The 12,843-nt window shown below is 37.9% G+C and overlaps 1 protein-coding gene across 1 annotated transcript in view; it reads right to left on the bottom strand.

Moving 5' to 3' along the window:
- The window catches only part of GMDS (GDP-mannose 4,6-dehydratase), a 416,345-nt gene that overhangs the window by 351,603 nt on the left and 51,899 nt on the right, over positions 1-12,843 (bottom strand). The window lies entirely within an intron of this gene.

The following is a 12,843-nucleotide window of genomic DNA, read 5'->3' as shown; positions in this document are numbered from 1 at the left end:
CACAAGCCTTCTGAAGCCAGCAGCAATTCTGCCTGCCTGACCAATTGAGTTTTCAAAAACATCCCTATATTTATACTACAAAATATGAGCCATTTTCACATTTTATATATCCTTGAGGGTTGAGAGTTTAATTTTTTTGTTTGCTTGTTTTTGTGTGTATGTGGTGTGTGTTTGTTTTTTTTTTTTCCTTCCTTCCTTTTAAACCCTTGTAAAACTTTAATGATTAAGCTCTCAAAAAGCAAATACTTCAAAATACAGGCTACTGCATGTTTTTCTGAAGTAAGATGATTTTCCAAGCATCACTATTGACAGGATTATCAAATACAATAAGTGATACTATCCTTATAAGTGTGTACACACAATCACAAACAGAACAAAATTTACCCCTCCAGAACTGTGCTCAATTATGAATTCAGCGAATATTATCAATGCCCAAAGAGTTTGCATATTTTAACTGATATTTTTTAACTGGTTGTTCCTTTAATATGGCAGAGTACCCTACCAGAGTCAATTGACTTGCTACAGAAAGACCATGAAAACATGAGATGCCGCCTCTATTATGTGGTTCTGTTCTGCTGTGGTCATGGCCAGAGACACGTAAGTGCAAAACTAAACAGACGTCTCTTTGGTCCTCTTTTTAAAAGAATGTTTCTCCAAAGAAAAACCTCTCTCAACTCAGATCAAATGAGCTTTTCTTGTCTCAGACAGCCTGAGAATAAAATCAGAATGCACTAGGAGGCCCTAGAGCAGCAGGACTGCCAGTGGAGACCACTTACTGCATTGATGGTAAAATCATGCGCAAGTCTGTGCAAAATGACACGGTGTGAGTGTATGAGGGACATGTTGCTGGATGTTTAAAACTGCAGCATTAGAAAAAAAATTCATGACTTCAGGGTATGGATATTTCATAAAGTCTTACACAGCCTAGAAGAGCTTGAAACCAAGAAAGAAAGTCTTAGCTTACATACTTCTCCCACTACACATATATGTGTGTTTTCACATAACATTACGGTGCCATAATGCAACAGCCATCGGTCCATGACACCAGATGATGTGGAACATGACAAACCACGTGTGCCATGGGATCACTGGAACAGTATGTGTTTCTTCACATCAAATGAAAAGAACAAGACTATCAAAAGCAGAAATTCAAAGACTATGCAATGTAAACTCTGGAGAAACATGGGGGCAAGGGCAGGGATGACAACTACCTTTAAGGTAGCAGTCATCATTTTCATTAGTAATTCCTCCAGCATTTAGCAGAGGTGGATCAGAGGAAAGAAAACTTCCCAATTGTCCTTGGTTGCTCAGTCTACAAAAATCAATCAATAAATAAATATGTGAGACCCACAGAGTGTAAAGGAGATGAAAAAAAGAAAGGCTGTGATTACTTAGGAAGCTGATGGGAAACAGACTTGACTAGGATTGAACCCTGTCAATAAGGTCTTGTTCTTCTCACCCAGGCCGTTGCTCAAACTTTCCAGTCACCCTGGAACATTTCAAACCAGCAGTGGCACTCACTTCCTCTGCACTTCCTTTCCAGGTCTATCAAGTGATAGGGCAGGGCTTTACAATGAGTGGGAAACAGGCAGCAAGTGCGAAAGCTACTGGTTTCTGGCTCTAACACAGCATAGCTGATTTACTGTCTGGTAATCACACACAATGCAGATTCATGCTGTCCTGCACTGTGATACTGTATCACAAACGGCCTCCAGGTTTCATGTTTCCCTTCCTTTTCAGTGCAGCAGCTGTCAATGCAAACAGCAATCAGAACAGCAATCAGAGTGTCAAAGAGTTTGCAGCTTGCAAGGATAGTACAGTTTCCATCTCTATCTAATTAGGTCAAGTAGTAAAGAATATTAAGTAAGTGCTATTACGTGATTTAAACATTTATCCATAGGAGATTGCATTATGAATATAAATTCTATTATCAAAGTTATTGATTTCCATTTATGCAACAAACAGAGCTTTCATGATTCAGGAATCACTAAACCAGGAAAGGAATATTAGAGGAACTGGGTGAATAGCAACAAATCTCAGTTTTTGTTAGGGTTAGTAGATTTTGCTGCCAACCATATCCAAATCCATTCCTGGTTTGCATCTGAGTAGGAACGGACCAGCACGAAGTGCATGACTTGGTCCCATCCACAAAACTGGAGATTGGGAGGCAGGGTCTTCCCTTTCACAAGAAATGTTTAGAGTCACCTTGATCCTATTTCACTGAGTGCTGTACTCCAAGACTATCAGTCTAAATCATGTTCTCCTTAATATTGAAAAACAACCAATAACAGCTTAGGTGGTGGTGAGCACATGCGACCAGGAAGGCATTACTATGCCCAGAGCCCAATCTGATCATTGAGGTAGTTATAGGTACCCTACTCCCCAAAGTCAACCACAAAAGCAAGGTGAAAAAACACAGTCTATAAAGATTAGAGTGCTTTGTTACTGTGTTCCCTCCACTGGGAAATATGATACTTTAGAAGAGCTGTCACATTTGAGACCTTATTTTAGCTAGGGTACAGTACCCAGATGCTGCTATTCAGGTTATAACAAATGAACAAAACCTCACAAGACAGAAGTAGGTCCTTTTGTCTGTGGCCAAAACACTAGTATTGAAAGAAAATAGCCTATAAACTGCCTTTAAGTAGGATTGCGTAAGACCTGGCTCTTCATAGATATGTCAGATCACCTTCAACAGTAAAAAGTTTAACAAGAATGATTAAATAAACCACCTCAGTTAAAACAGTTCCTCATCAGCACATGCTGACATATCAGACTTGAAGAATCACCATGCTATCTTCAGCCAAATAGTACTCTGAAAGCACATACGAAGAATGATACTTCAGCTGGCTTCCAAGACACAGCAGCAGGTTTCCAACTGCAGCTGCCTTACAATATGTCTGTAAAATTCCCAGACAAAGGAAAACAGCCTCATAAACTAGAGTGAGACAACTTTAGGATGCAATATTTTATATTTAATATAGTAGTTAATGTCAAGAACTTAAATAAGCTCTGACACACTATCAAAGAAAACCTTTTCCAACAGAGTGAAAGAAATTGAGACATAAGCAAGAGCTAGTCAGTACTTTGCCACAAACATCTAGAACAAAAAAAAATATCAAGTTTGACTTGATCCATGAACAAAGAATCAGATGATTTATACAGAAAACTAAAACCAGTGAAATAGACTGTCTAACAATCCAAATCTCATTTATTTTTAACTGTTCTACACAAGGAAATTCCATTTGCAATGGACTAGTTTTGGATTTATATTGACACATGCAGAGAAGGCTATAAAAGCAACTACAAATGCAAGACATCTTCATCCTCTTCCTTTGATATGGCCAGTTCCAACCTCCTTCCACAGAGGTCCTGGATTCAAGAACTAGATTATGTCCCACCTGAGCATTCATAATCTAGAGGACTCCCTCCTCGCCACAGCTTCTTTCTGCTAATAAAGAGGAGTAGAAGAAAGCACTGGATGAAGAAACAAGGGAAAAAGAGACCAAGAGGAGAAGGAATAGGGTTCTTTTTATTACTATTTCTAGAACTCCAGGAGAAGGAAAGGAATTGCAGACCTAACACAAGTGATGTAATTGTATGAACACTCTAACACAGAGCAGAAAGTGCTTTCATTACAGGGGAAAACATAACATTTCAGAAGAAACTACCCCACAGTATGGTGGTAAAAATGAAATTCCTTACAAATACGCAATGTCAGGAAATCCCAAAGCCTTGCAAAGGATGGTGAGAAATTCTGCTGCAAGATCACTAAAGAAACTGTCCACCAACAGCCCAGCTCTCTAATTTCTGAAACAACAGAGCTGCTAATATCAATCAGAATGCCAAAGCTGACTCCTAGCCACAAGAAACACGGTCCCTCAAAAGCCACCGCTTCATCAAATAACACAGCAGCTGAGAGGGCCTGACTACCGTGCCATCTCCCATACTCCTCCTGCCTGCCCATTCACAAATGGGTTAGCAATAAAACCTGAGAACATAAAAACAGAACACATCCACCATCAGATACCCTGTTTGAGGGCGGTGTTGATTTTCTATATTTTTATGATGGGCACGTATGATGAAATATCTGTCCATTTGCTACATGCTTTTAGTTCTGCCCTGTATTTACGTGTCACAAATACCAAGTTTTCAGACTTCACTATTCCTTTGGAAAAAAGTGCCGTAATTCTCCAAATATCACATGAAAGACCAAAGTTGGTTATACTTATAAAATTCAAAATCAGGTAAAGCTAGTGCCATGTCCTTAGGAACAATACTACAAACGTGAGCTCATGGAAGTTTATAGATGGTGTCAATTATCAAGGTAATTCATAGCAGTTCTGAATTCCTTTTGAACTACAAACTATAGCTGTGTGCTCTACTGAAGTTAAATTTCGATTGGTACAACTAACCTGTTTGGGGGATGGTGTGTGGAGAGAAGAGGAACACATTCAGCCATAGGACATGTTTTTCATTTTTAAAGGGATGTTTCTGCAATAACATCACCAACAATGCACTATCACTGTTTTCCTTTAGCCTTGCTTGAATTAATAATCTATACATCCATTAAAATACTACTAATATAAGCAGAACCAGTGCCACTAGTAGCCTTGCACAATAAGTTGTTGATTCATCAAATTTTAAACTTTTGCATAGCTACAAGCTAACGTTATTTCAGTAACATACTAAGCTGGAATATGGTGACAGATCTTTTGGAGCAGGGTACACATGCCACTCTGATTTTAATAACAATTCACAATAACAACTATTCATTTGTTTGTAGCACTGCAAAATACCCTTCCTTCCTTCAGAAAAAAATTTCTAGAGAATAATACAGTGTAATGTTATTTTTGCTGAAAAATGCATACTTCTAATCACTTCCAGTGATTTACAGAGGAAATCAGTGATTTTTTGCAGCTACTATAAACAGAACAGTGCTGCACTTTGTCTCAAGTCTTCAAGGCAATACTCGAGGTAAAGCATTAAATTGTCCATAAAAAATTCTCCATACTGAGAAAAGGAAGAATTATGAACTCTGAAGTATTTTACTGATTTATTAAAGCTGCCACCCTCCAAATGCAGTAGTTATTTTGCTATTTTGATTTGTATTCTGGCCAAGTTAGAATAGGAAAACAAGTGTCCTTTTGTTCCTGCAGTCAAAAGGCAATAAATGAAAAAAAAAAAAAAAAAAAAAAAAAAAAAAAAAATATCGTTCTTTGTTTTAAAACATTACCCACTTATTTGAAGGGGTTTTGAAATGCATTAACTGTAGTACAACAAAAAATAATCAGGAGGAAAAGTTATCATTAGCAACAACAACAACGTTCTAATTACATTACACAGTTCTTTTTGCAATTAAGAGGGTTTTTTTTTAAAGTAAAAGAACAGTTGCTTTGGAAAAGTGAATCACCCTGTTATTTCCTAATCTGTGCTCCATCTGACCTCACACACTATTCCAGTGGTAAACTATTAAGTTATATTAAGAGCTGCAACTGCAGTTATGGACAAGAGCAACAAGTTTTTCTTCCTCCAGTTATGTTTTCCCAAAACAACATTATTCTCAGCATCAATATTTAAAGCTATTCTGTGAACATCAGCACAGACACTTCATCTAAAGGACAAATCTCTGCATCACTCTAAAACCAACAGAAACAGAATAAACGCTTCCAATTCAAATTTGCTCCTTACCATTAGGAGAGGCAACCAGTTAGGAGTTTTTGCTTAATTTTAGCCAACAACAGCAAGGTATGTCCGTGCAATGCTGCTGATTTTTTTAGTGTTGATATTAAAAATTATAAAAATCTTAAGCCTAAAACACATGATATTCTAAAATAATCAAACAGCTTGTGTCTATCACACACACAACACCCCATCCTCCCCCCCAAAAAAATCTCAGCTTGGGAAAAACAAGTTACATCATCAAACTGAGCATACTAAGGTTTTTTCCTGATTGCAGGAACCTGTGACACTTAATGTGTTAATTCCAACTATGCTTACCACAAATCTCCCAGTGATGACAATCAGGTGCTTGATTTTACAGAAAATAATAAAAATAATGCCCCTAAACTCTCAGGCTGTGTGCTCATTCAGACACTCAAAATAACTACTGGTTTTCAGATGTGTCCAAAGAACTATTTTTATAAGGAGGAAAAGTATCAGTAGAGAGTTTTTGAAAATTTTAAAGAATATTTTTTTTCTGAATTGATGCTATAACCCGTAATTTCTTCAAATATGAATGCCTGCAGTATACTAATATAAAACAAACCAGTTGTGAACTCTGAATTTGAGAGAAACCTAGCTATATTTTTCTGTCTTACTGATGAAACCACACGGGTCAGAGGAATGTGTCTACAAACATGGAAATGGAAATGCTATGGACAACAGTCCACAAGAAAACGAAAACCTCTACTTATAGTGTTTGTAATGGGAAATCCATAACAGTTTTAAAACCCACAAGATGATTGTTTTGCCCATCCCTATTTCCTCCTGCTTTCAAAAAGCTACTGGTGTCAGACGTTCTTTCATGTTTCCAAAATAATAACAGCAGCTCCAATCATCAGCAGCTGTGAGCATTTTGGACATGCCCATCCTTGAGTACTCAGACCAACCCATCAGCCAACTAACACCACTACGACTTGCTCAGGGGGAAACGCTCAATCTGCAACAAATGCAAACTAACCCCAAATACTAGGCAGTGGAAACCCAAACATGCAGAACCTGGTTGCACAGGACTAAGCTGCAGGACATTCTCACGAAAGAGCAATTTTGACCTCAAAATTTGAAAGTTCAGAGTTGTCACAGTAAAAAACCTTAAAGCCCAGAAATGGTTTTGGAAGAAATACAGTGCCTGTTATGCATAAGACAGATTACTGATTGTGTGAAGTGACACCAGGAAGAAAATATGAAATCTTAGCACGCCATCTTTACCTTTAACATCCTACAGAGGAAACCCAAAACAAAAGCAGTAAGATGACCATTACTGTAACTGGGGTGGCCACCTGAACTTATGACCATGGCTCAACACACATCCTACCAGAAATAATGGACCCACCTCACTCCCAGACAGAACTGCTGATGAGGTTAAAGCTGCTTTCAACCATTGTAGTGCCAGCCACTCACACTGATGTTCGGCACTTTCTACCCTACTATGCACTGTCTAAGTTTGTTACTTTAGGTTTAGCCCAATATGTTGTTTCCTAACAGGGCGTAAGGTCAGTTATTTGAGAGAAAGCAAAATAAACATCACACTTGCTATCTTGCTTGCATGAGACGGAAGACTAAGGAAGGGGAGGTAAATGAGTGTAGACAGGGGAAAAGGTTTTTAATTAATTCTTTTGTACTCAGATTTACATATGGATGTAACAATTTAGTCCAAAATATTATTCGTTTACAAAGAAACACACAAGCAGAAAGCAAGCTGTTCCAATTGGAGTAGAGAAGCAACATGCAGTAAGACAACATTTATTTTTAAAAATGTTTGCATGGTTAGAAATTTGAAAATGCAGTCAGGAATGCTTGATTGGTATGTCAAAGATTTATCAGCTCTCAGTCTTGCAATATTTGCTTGAGTGGAAGAAAAGCACTTATACTGTAATGAGATTGTCTGAAAGCCGTAAGAGCAACCACTTTCTTTCAGATTTTTGAAGATCTAGATCACTACTCTCAGGTATTGCCTCTCCTAGACAGCATGGTGGGAGCCCAGTTTCTACTGGTCTGGCATTTACTGAAGCACAAATAGATTTTTCAGGGATACAATTAAAAAAAAAAAAAAAAAAAAAAAAAAAAAAGAAGCAAACAGAAAAATCCATAAATCACAACACCAAAACCCTATCACAGCAATAAGCTTCCTGATGCTTTGTGATGAAATAAAAAAGGAAATATCCAATTGAAGTTTCAAAATAAATAAGAAAACCCCCACAGAAATCCCAAAGCTAAACTCTTGTGAAAGAATATCAATACTTGGACAAAAATGTTACATTTTAAATGACTGTCTTTACTTCGCTATTTGTATCAGCTTTTGTTTGCGAGAAACTAACAGAAGAGTAACAGGAGAGAAATGTAACAGGACAGCTCTTCAGAGTTGTTCCCTAATGCTCACTCTACACACATATAACAGAAGCATGTTATGTTTTTAGAGTCCTAAATGCAAAAAGCTACAAGTCAATTTGCTGAAAAATAGCAAAATAATAGGAAACTTAAGATGAGTTCTTCCTATGCCTTCTAAAACACTGTCCTCACACACACAAAAAAAAATCCAGAGAAACAACTAGCAAAGTCAAAGACACACAGTCTACAAAGATTTTAGTACAATGCTTTTACCCAACTTTTCCAAAGATAACACTTGCCAGAAATCCATGTTTTGCAATATGTTTTTCTTATGCCAAGAAGCGGCTTCACATTTTGTTGCATATTTTTAAGTGAGAGTAAATATGCTTCAAAAGTGGGGGGGTTTTGTGGTTTTTTTTTGGTTGGTTGGCTGTTTTTTTTTTTACAGTCTGGGATTTATTTTTTTAAATACACAATGTATGTTCTATAGTATAACTGTAAATAAATTAAATACATGGACTCTTTGGTAAAACCTGATTGAATTAACTGAACTATTAATTCAGACAGTGTCTACCTTCCTCTGTAAGCAAAAACAATTGTTAGTGGAGATGCTTAAGTACATAATAAATGCACTCATGTTCAAAACATTTAAGCATATATCAACTCAAATTGGATATTAGACCAAATACCTCTGTTCCACGTGGCTGCTCTTGCTAATCAAGTGCTCCAATGCCACATGGACTGAGCTTCCTGGTGGCAAGAAGCCAAGCAGGATAAGGATTATCTAGGTGATAGCAAAAGGATGCAATGTTTTTTCAGAGAAGGTTGCAGAAGGTCATCCTTATATTTACAGATACCGTACAATGCCTTGTGTACCAAACTTCACAGCTTTCCCTCATCAGCTTTGAAAGGGGAAAAAAAAAATCCACCCGGTTTCATCAATTGCCAAGGTTCTTGTCTAAGGGGAACTAGAAAGGGAAGGCAAGCAATCACGTTTGCTTATCCTATCCGTCAGGAACAGGATTTGGAATAGATGACTACTACAAAACCGACAGAAAAATACCCATTCCTTCAATTCATACAGTATTAATAATCACCTGCAGTTTGAGTTAGCAATAACCCCTTGTATCACCCTCAAGCGCAGTTATCAAAAGAATTCTTTCAGCTAGCTAGCTTTCATGAACAGCTTCCTAATTAAGATTAGGACAGAGACAGATCAAGGTAAAGCAACCATATAGTTTAAATATTTCCACATCAGTTCTGTTCCAGTGAATTATGCAGTTTTGCATTGATCTCTGAGAACAGAAAAACTATTTAAAACTTTCACAAAGAAGCCTTTAAAAAACATCAAAACAAATTACTTTAAAGAGCTTGTCACAAACATTTCTTACTTTAACTTCTTTCATTTGCTGTTGCATAAAACCTGAAGCTAGTTAAATTTAACCAACTTTACAAGCTGTGGAGAAACTGAGTACATAGGACACATTCTAGTCATTTTTGTCTGTATTAATAGTAATTTCCTCTAATCTGAAGGTTTCTTTGCAGTTCATTTGAATCACTTTCACCCTAGGAACCGCAGGAAGTACTATGGAAACCTCCCTGTCTCTCTCACTTTGCAAACTGTTCTGTTACATTTATTCCTGGTTATGTTAATAACAGCTTACCAAAGCCAAACACCACAGTCTCACAATCCTAGTCATTTCAAATTTATAAAATCTTTAATTGCCAAGGGACGTGAGGGTACTCTTTTAACTGAACAAACAGCAGTTTTTGCAAAAAAAAGCAAATTTGAAGAAAATAGTATCTAGTTTTTATTACAAACATCACTACCACTTAAAAACTACAATATCCTATTTTTAAGAAACACTTAAAACTTCCATAGCAGGCACAGGAAGAGAACTCTTGGGTTTATTAAACATCAAATGTAAATATAACAGCAAAGTGAAAGAGGGTCTCATTTTCAGAAACATAGGGATTCAAAACAGCCATTTCCTTTCAGCAATTCACTAAGCCCCCAAGGAGAAGATTATCAGATATGTGTATACAAAAGCAGTTGCTAAAATGAAGTACGTGGGTCCTCCTTTTAATGCTATTAAGAATCACAGATTAACATCACCATGCAGCTCACTATTTGGAATAGTCTTTATACTTTATATTTGCAGGTTCACCTGCCATCTGGCTTTTGCCTGGGCTAAGCAAACACCTCCAGCAAATAAGTACAACAGACAGAAATCAAGAACTTGCACCTTATACCTTACGAATCTTCTTATTTATGCATTGAATCACTACAATATGCTCAACGTAGACAGAAGAAGGAAGTTTCCATACTGAACTACATCACACATGGAAAATCAATTTGAGCAGCCCTTAAAGAGTTCTTTATCACTGTATCAACTAAGCTACCTGGCAAACCATTTGTCATTTCCTTTTGCCTCATTCCAAGAGAAGGGGCATCATACATTTTCCTCTCATTATTCCCCTTGAGGGTTATCCATTATTTAGAAAGCTTGAAGAGGCATCATAATAGGACTGTTACTTAGGAACCTGATTATATGACCTGTGCCCTGATCAAACTATAATACACAGTACCCGTTAGATAACCGTCCTCAGTCTTTAGGGGCTGATTGCATTTATTTAGAGCATCTGGAAATACACTGAACAGTGTCTCAAGGGTGTTAGTGAATGTTTTTGTACTAGTGAACATGCTGACAAGCAGTGGGTATATGCCACCAGACAGTTAGCTTAACTATTCTATTCTATCCTCACGGAGAACTCTGCTTAAATGCACCAACAGGCATTTTGAAGGAAGTTATTTGGTTTATTGCAACCCAGAAAGAAGCCTACAACAAATTGCTGCGAGATGATGCTAAAACTCCACCTTCAGGATCCAAGGCATCACAGCTACACCCCTTCCCTCCCTCTCAGAGGGCAGTCATGCTGCCTGATGCACAGCACTACATGTCATTCACTCAGAGTTGTGATTGGTACTACAGTCATCTATGCCATCTGCTATGTACAGACCATCTACAGATGCAGGCAGTCCTCCAGCTACACACATGCTGCTTCCATAGCAGAATTCCAATTAAAAATTGTGGCTTCAGGTTTGCACATCTTGTTTGTCAATATTGCTTTGTTTCTCCAAAAACAGCTTGGCAAACTGACAGGCTAGAAGGATGCAAGCAAGTGCAAAACTGCTCCTGTTGGCTGGATGTCTACACAGCAGTCGGCCACATGTTGCAATTCAAGCACTCTGTGCATGTCTGGATGACCTGTGATGGGAATATGAATTTTTCTAGATGTTTTAGAAAGTTTGCTTGTTTCTAAAGATGATAATAGTTCTAGATCCACAGGGAGAATATTCTGCTTTTTTTCCAGACATTTCTACTTTATTCAATATGTTGGTTTACATGAAGGGATGTACAAATTTGAAAGAAAATATTTCCAGGTATTACTCACATACTTCTGTAGGGCAAGCTCAGCCTGGGCAAACTAACTTAGCCAGCAAATGACTACAGATTACATCAGAAGGTAAAAAGGGGGGATCCCAGGGAAGGGGTTGTTGTGGTTTAACCCAAGCTAGCAATACAATCATGATAGGTGCTCACTCACTCACTCCCCCACCCCCACCAATAGGGGAGAAAATCAAAAGGGAAGGGAGAAACTTGGATTAGGATAAACATAGTTTAATAAAATAACAAAATACTAATACACTACTAGTATATATATATATAAAATAGAAATAAAAAATACTCAAAGCAATTCCCCATGAATTCACTGAGAAGTCAGTCCCAGGAAAGCAGCACGCAGTTCCCAACTGCGATAAAGAGGAAAAAGGCAGAAAGGCTCAGAGGCCTCTGCAAAATGGCAAAAGCCGGACTAAATGTCCCGCACCAAAAACTTCCCCAGCTCCAACAAAAAAGTGAAGAGAAGAACGGAAGAGCAAACCAGAGGCCCCCACTCTTAAGTCTGAAGAATGACGCTAATGGGATGGAATACTCTCATTGATCAGTCTGGATGTCAATCAAGCTCTGCCCCCCTTCCTCAATATCTCACACCTGTGGGCAGAGCACTCAGAGCATCCTTGGCTCTCAGACCAGAGCAATTAAAAACATTAACTCTGTGCTGGGGTGTTACCCTTGTTCTCAAACTAAGTCCAAATAATATGAAAAATAAAGGTTTCTAATTGCATGAAGAAAATTAACCCATTTTCAGTCAAACCAGCACAGGAGTGTACAACTACAAGGACAGGCAGGCAAGGAGGGATGCTCATCCTGCTGAAGTACAACAGAAGAATTTCTCCAGAATTACTGGGATGGGACCAGCAAAGGTTGAGCTTGTTACTCTCCTGCTGACATGTAGGAAAGGTAAAATAGCGAGTTACGGTGAGAGGAGTTGTGCAGCTCTATTCAGATGGTGAATGTTATGTTTTCCCACAACTATTGTCACACTTTAATTTTATTCTGCTACTTTTCTAAAATTGAAAGTATTTCCCCAAAAACGTGATATCTATCTAGCAGATATCTATCTAGCAGATATCCATTTACTCATTGTTACTGCATTGCATTCTACAAGGATGTCAAGCTGTATGTTTCTCCATGCACTGATGCTTACAGACACATGGTACATGCAATAAACTTGCATGTAGTCAGTAAAAAGCATTTCATGTTATCTTGCATAAGAAGTTTTCTTAGTAGTTTGTTTACATAAAAGCAATACCTGGGCAGAGCAAGAGCTCTTGAACAGCATCAGGGATCATTTGTGCACAAACACTTCATGCACGGGGTCAAAGGCACT

This window comes from Streptopelia decaocto (assembly GCF_964273445.1).
Source record: "Streptopelia decaocto genome assembly, chromosome: 2".
Taxonomy (NCBI): Eukaryota; Metazoa; Chordata; class Aves; order Columbiformes; family Columbidae; genus Streptopelia; species Streptopelia decaocto.
The sequence above is the reverse complement of the archived record's forward strand: the minus strand, read 5'-3'. Positions and strand labels throughout refer to the sequence as shown.